Source organism: Phyllobates terribilis, unplaced genomic scaffold (assembly GCF_046119375.1).
Source record: "Phyllobates terribilis strain yellow unplaced genomic scaffold, ASM4611937v1 Scaffold_2__4_contigs__length_985480577, whole genome shotgun sequence".
Classification (NCBI taxonomy): domain Eukaryota; kingdom Metazoa; phylum Chordata; class Amphibia; order Anura; family Dendrobatidae; genus Phyllobates; species Phyllobates terribilis.
In genome coordinates, this window is record NW_027362762.1 from 443,620,243 (window position 1) to 443,627,213 (window position 6,971).

Below are 6,971 nucleotides of genomic sequence, written 5' to 3' on the forward strand. Positions count from 1 at the left end.
ACGATATCTGATCTTGCTCCACTGATAGGGCCCCCCAGATGAAGGGATGCTAACAGACCCAAGAAGTTTCGCATACATCCGTTTTGGTTGTCCCTTATAGGAGAACATGATAGAATACCAGATTAAGTGGAAGTATTTATAGCAGATCATAGGGACTTCCCCGACAGGCTGATAGTATGGGACCACACTCAAAGCATATATAGGGGGATGCGTTAAATCAACGATTTCATACATTAAAAGGGAATCGTCTATTGGGGAGCAGAGGCTTGCTGAAGAATGTAAATTACTAGAAGCGGAGTATATTAACAATCCCTCAGATAGTTCCTTACTAGTGATGAGCGAGTATGTTCTGTTAACCCTTTCGGCGAGTATGCTCGGGCCGAGTAGTTACAGCTGCTGATTTGCGACTGTTTGACAGCTTTAGTACATGTAAGGAATGTCTATTTCTTACACATTCAGTCGCAAATCATGCACACGGGAGCGATTCAACCATAACACCGAGCATCCTTCTATGATGCCACCATAGTACCGATCCCCAAACCACATAAACCAGTTGAGGAATGTAGTTCTTATCGCCCTATATCCCTATTGAATACAGATTACAAAATACTTACTAAACTCATAGCCAATAGATTAAAAACAGTAATATTAAACATTATACATGAGGATAAATCTGGCTTTATACCGGGAAGGTCTACCTCATCTAATATCAGAAGAGTTCAAGTTTTTACACAGATAGGCCATAAATATCAGGAACCCTGGGCTATAGCTTCTTTAGATACGGCAAAAGCCTTTGATTCCTTGGAGTGGACGTTTTTACAGTGTGTGCTCCTGAAATGTGGGTTTTCTGATAAATTTTGTAGCTGGATTAAATTGATCTACTATATGCCAAGAGCTAACATTCTAGTAAATGTAATACTGTCGGAATACTTTAACCTGGGTAGAGGAACTAGACCTGGAGGAGGGCATTAGTATAAACTCCAGAACAGATAAAGTGGGATTATATGCAGATGACCGGATCCTCTTCCTAAACAAAATAGAACAATCCCTCCCAAGAGCAATTGACCTTATTAACTACTTTGGGGAATTATCGGGCCTCAAAATCAATTGGAGCAAATCTGTGATTATGCCACTTATAGATAACCTAACCGAACCTGTATTTTTTGGATTACAGGTAGTACAAAAAATCAAATATCTAGGTATTATAATTAATCAAAACCCAATTATGGACCTCAAGGACATTGTATGCCCCATAAAGGATATGATGAAGAAAAATTTTGAAAATTGGTCCCAACTCCCGTTGTCTGTGGCGGGAAGAATTAACTTAATCAAAATGATTATCCTTCCAAAATGTTTGAACGTATTGGAACATTCATCAATTAAAATACCCAAAGATTTTTTTAGGAAAATGCATGGTATAATGGCGACATTTATATGGGGCTCAGCAAGGCCCAAACTAAGCATTGGATCTCTGCAGAGACCCAAGGATCAGGGGGGTAGCGTGGATCCCGACCTATTTCTCTAATATTTAGCTGGCCAGATAAGCTATTTGAAATGCTGGATAAGTAGCTACAAAATCACTAATGCAGAAGCACATCTTATACACTTCTTAAATGGGAATACACCATGGGCTATGTTAGAAGGCTCCTACAGGCCACCACAGGGCTTATTATTTGCACATAGCCTAGCGATGCAGGTGAGGCGAGAGTAAATGTATTGTGAAATTTACTGATCAAATGGGAGAAACCAAAATATGGGATAACCCTGAATTTCCACAGCTTAAAAACCTACAAGACCCAATCTTATGAAAGCAATACGGAATAACAACACTCAATCAGATTTTTGAAAATGAAATTTTATTGTCATTTGATCAAATCCATATAAAGTTTGGGATCCCTCATAGGGATTTCTACAGATATCTACAAATGAGGCATGCCATAACACACCAATTCCCTCATCCTAGGAGGCGAATATCTAAATACCCATTAATAGGAGTACTAAAAACTCAAGGACACGCAGGCGTGGTATCCTCCCTATATACCTTTCTACTGAACTCTAAGATCGCTTCTACCCAACTTGTAGAGAGTAAATGGCGGCAATTAATCCCTTCTATAACTAATGATCAGTGGAATGATGCGCTAGAGGCCCTTTGGTGGTGTTACCAGCCGCCAATAATAAATTAATTCAGTTATATATACTCCATCAATCTTACCTGACCCCAATAAGACTGCATAGATTCGACAGAATGGCATCTGATAACTGTCACAGATGTGGGGAATCAGGAGCGGATTTCTGGCATCTTATTTTTAATTGTGGGATAATACGAAGATATTGGAGTGAAGTGATAACTATATTGGAACTGATAGTTGGGATACCAATTGAATGTAATCCAGAGTTTTGTATCTTGGGTATTGTGGACGTCAAGGAAATGTGGACACACCATGATAGGATATTCCTTCGGGAGGTTATATTTATGGCTAGGAAAGCAATAGCACTAAGATGGATGGGAGGGAAGTCTCCTACTATCAACCAATAGAAAAAACTAGTGAATGATACAATACCGTATGAAAATATAGTACAGGGTGGGCCATTTATATGGATACACCAATGGTTGGTGATATCAACTTCCTGTTTGTGGCACATTAATATATGGGAGGGGGGAAACTTTTCAGATCGCCCACTCTGTATGTCGAAATAGGGGATGTCCCCAGAAGTTCCAAAGGATATGGGAAAGATGGTGTGATTCGCCCTTAACACTCCTATCCCCTGATGCCATGACCTCGTTAATCTCACTTTGAGTCCTGATATATGCCCCTTTGAACACATGGAAAATGATATACAGTACAGACCAAAAGTTTGGACACACCTTCTCATTTAAAGATTTTTCTGTATTTTCAGGACTATGAAAATTGTACATTCACACTGAAGGCATCAAAACTATGAATTAACACATGTGGAATTATATACTTAACAAAAAAGTGTGACACAACTGAAAATATGTCTTATATTCTAGGTTCTTCAAAGTAGCCACCTTTTGCTTTGATGACTGCTTTGCACACTCTTGGCATTCTCTTGATGAGCTTCAAGAGGTAGTCACCAGAAATGGTCTTCCAACAATCTTGAAGGAGTTCCCAGAGATGCTTAGCACTTGTTGGCCCTTTTGCCTTCACTCTGTGGTCCATCTCACGCCAAACCATCTCGATTGGGTTCAGGTCTGGTGACTGTGGAGGCCAGGTCATCTGGCATAGCACCCCATCACTCTCCCTCTTGGTCATATAGCCCTTACACAACCTGGAGGTGTGTTTGGGGTCATTGTCCTGTTGAAAAATAAATTATGGTCCAACCAAACGCAAACCGGATGGAATAGCATGCCGCTGCAAGACGCTGTGGTAGCCATGCTGGTTCAGTATGCCTTCAATTTTGAATAAATCCCCAACAGTGTCACCAGCAAAGCACCCCCACACCATCACACCTCCTCCTCCATGCTTCACGGTGGGAACCAGGCATGTAGAGTACTTCCGTTCACCTTTTCTGCGTCGCACAAAGACACGGTGGTTGGAACCAAAGATCTCAAATTTGGACTCATCAGACCAAAGCACAGATTTCCACTGGTCTAATGTCCATTCCTTGTGTTCTTTAGCCCAAACAAGTCTCTTCTGCTTGTTGCCTGTCCTTAGTAGTGGTTTCCTAGCAGCTATTTTACCATGAAGGCCTGCTGCACAAAGTCGCCTCTTAACAGTTGTTGAGGAGATGTGTCTGCTGCTAGAACTCTGTGCGGCATTGACCTGGTCTCTAATCTGAGCTGCTGTTAACCTGCGATTTCTGAGGCTGGTGACTTGGATAAACTTATCCTCAGAAGCAGAGGTGACTCTTGGTCTTCCTTTCCTGGGGCGGTCCTCATGTGAGCCAGTTTCTTTGTAGCGTTTGATGGTTTTTGCAACTGCACTTGGGGACACTTTCAAAGTTTTCCCAATTTTTCGCAATGACTGACCTTCATTTCTTAAAGTAATGATGGCCACTCATTTTTCTTTACTTAGCTGCTTTTTTCTTGCCATAATACAAATTCTAACAGTCTATTCAGTAGGACTATCAGCTGTGTATCCACCAGACTTCTGCACAACACAACTGATGGTCCCAACCCCACTTATAAGGCAAGAAATCCCACTTATTAAACCTGACAGGGCACACCTGTGAAGTGAAAACCATTTCCGGTGACTACCTCTTCAAGCTCATCAAGACAATGCCAAGAGTGTGCAAAGCAGTCATCAAAGCAAAAGGTGGCTACTTTGAAGAACCTAGAATATAAGACATATTTTCAGTTGTTTCACACTTTTTTACTAAGTATATAATTCCACATGTGTTAATTCATAGTTTTGATACCTTCAGTGTGAATGTACAATTTTCATAGTCATGAAAATACAGAAAAATCTTTAAATGAGAAGGTGTGTCCAAACTTTTGGTCTGTACTGTAGTTGTATGAGGGCTTATTTTTTAGAGATGAATGGACTTTTGAATGACACCGCTCATTCGACCACATAGTGTACTGGAAAACGGGGGGAAAAATTCCAAGTGAGGAGAAGTTGCAAAAAAAGTGCAATTCCACAATTGTGTTTTGGGTTTGTTATATACCATGTTCGTTATATAGTAAAACTTACCTGGCAATATGATTTCCAGGTCAATACGAGTACACAGAAACCAAATATATATAGTTGTTGTTTTTTTATTTAAGTGGTGAAAAAAAAATTGGAAATTTTTATTGCTTTTTTTGCCATTTTCCGAGACCTGAACCGTTTTAATTTTTTGGGATATGGGGCTGTGTGAGGGCTTAGTATTTGCAGCCTGAGCTGACGTTTTTATTGATACCATTATGGGATATATGCAATGTTTTTATTGCCTCTAATTGTATTTTATTGCAATATTGCAGCGGCCAAAAACCCGTAATTTTGATGTTTTGATTTTTTTTTCGCTACTCCGTTTACCAATCGGATTAATTTATTTTATATTTTGATAGATCAGACATTTCTGAACGAAGCGATACCAAATATGTGTTTTTGGGGTTTTTTTTGTTTTATTTTCATTATATTTATGGGATAAAAGGGGGGTATTTGAACTTGTGTTTTTTATTTTTTTTCAGTTTTTTTTTACTTTTCACTGTATTTAATAATCCCCTTAGGGGACTTGAAGCTGCGATCATCCAATCTCTTGGGCTATACATAGCCGTGCATCAGCACTGCAATGTATAGCAGAAATCACGATCTCCTATGAATTTCCCACTGGCCAGCGATCACAGAAGTATCATAATAACAGGCACAGGGGTCATCAGCAGACCCCAGCTGTCATGATAACCCATCGGCGCCCCGCTATCACATCACGGGCGCACTAATGGGAGCGTGGAATGATGTGCTCCCTGCCGGAGCGTTTTAAGTCCTGCTGTCAGAGAATGACAGTGGGATTTAACAGGTAAACAGTCATGGGCGGAGCACCACTCCAACCGAGGCTGTTAAAGGCACATGACTGCTGATTAAATCAGCTGTCATGTGCCAGGAAAGATGCATGCTCGGCGTAAGAGCCCCCATCAAAGGCAGGGAAAAGACATATGATGTAAATGTACATCATATGTCGTGAAGGGGGTTAAAATGGACTGAGGCAAAATGAAAAACTGCTCTGTGTTCAAATGAATCAAAAATTGTGTCCTGAGATCTCAAGAAGAGGTACCATCCTGCTTATCAGAGCACAGTTCAATAGCCTGCATCTCTGATGGTATGGGGTTGTATTAGTGCCTATGAAAGGCACTATGAATACTAATCGTGATATAGAGGTTTCAGAACAACAATATAGCTTCCCATTCAGACCATGTCTATTTCTGGGAAGGCCTTGCATATTTCAGCAAGACATTGCTAAATCACAGTATGTAATAAAATATGGCTATAAGATTTCCAAATCATTGCATTTTTGTTTTGTTTACATTTTGCAAAGTGTCCCAAGTTTTTTAGAATTTGATTTGTAGTATCACAGATCAATTGTGACACCTGCATTCTGGTTTTTTTTTTTACTAATACCCTAATGACTATTTTATATACTTTTGTTACTATTATTACTACCCTTTTTTGGTGTCATTTTTCCTCTTGCCATGTATGGGTCTCCTTCCACAGTACACTCCCTCCTCTTTCTATCTGTCCTACAATCCATTATTATATTATACACAACAAGAGCAAAAATCTCTTTAAAATGTCCAAGGCAGGTTTATTCAGGCTTCATAAACCGCACTTTAAGGTAAACCAAAACACAGCCTGGTCCGGCACAAAGTAACAAAACAGGATATAAAACAGTCCATATAGTACTGCGGGGTCGCCGCACACAGTCAGTGTCTTTTAGCACAGACACGCTGGAGGTCTCTTCACCTCCAGCCACAGACACTGAATGAGATACTCGGTCTCCATTTTATACACACGCCCTGCGGTGGGGATATGTGAGCAGCCAATCCCTCCCATCTCTTATGACTGCTCGTAAAAACCGGCCCTGATATGCCCTATTAACCATCTCAGCACTATGTGTGCTGGAGCATCCTTTCCCGGTTTTACATCACCGCAGCTACCAACCTCAGCGATACATATCTCCACTCAAGGACATGTCCGGCGGCCATCTTACATACCCACCATCCTCTGCCCAAAGCCGGGGGGCTTTGCACCTTCCCCTAACATGCAGTGGACCCTTGCCAATGCGTTAGCATTGCTGTTCAGTTTCCCAGGCCTATGCTCTACATGGAAGCTGAACTCCTGAAGAGCTAGGAACTACCTGGTCACTCGAGCATTGTTCCCCTTCTTCTCGCTCATCCACCTTAGTGGGGCATGGTCTGACACCAGCCTGAACTTCCTGCCTAAGAGGTAGTATCTTATGGTGCCCAGCGCCCATTTGATGAGTAATTTCTCACACAAGACTGCAGCTTCCGGCTTGAATACATTACGGCGTGC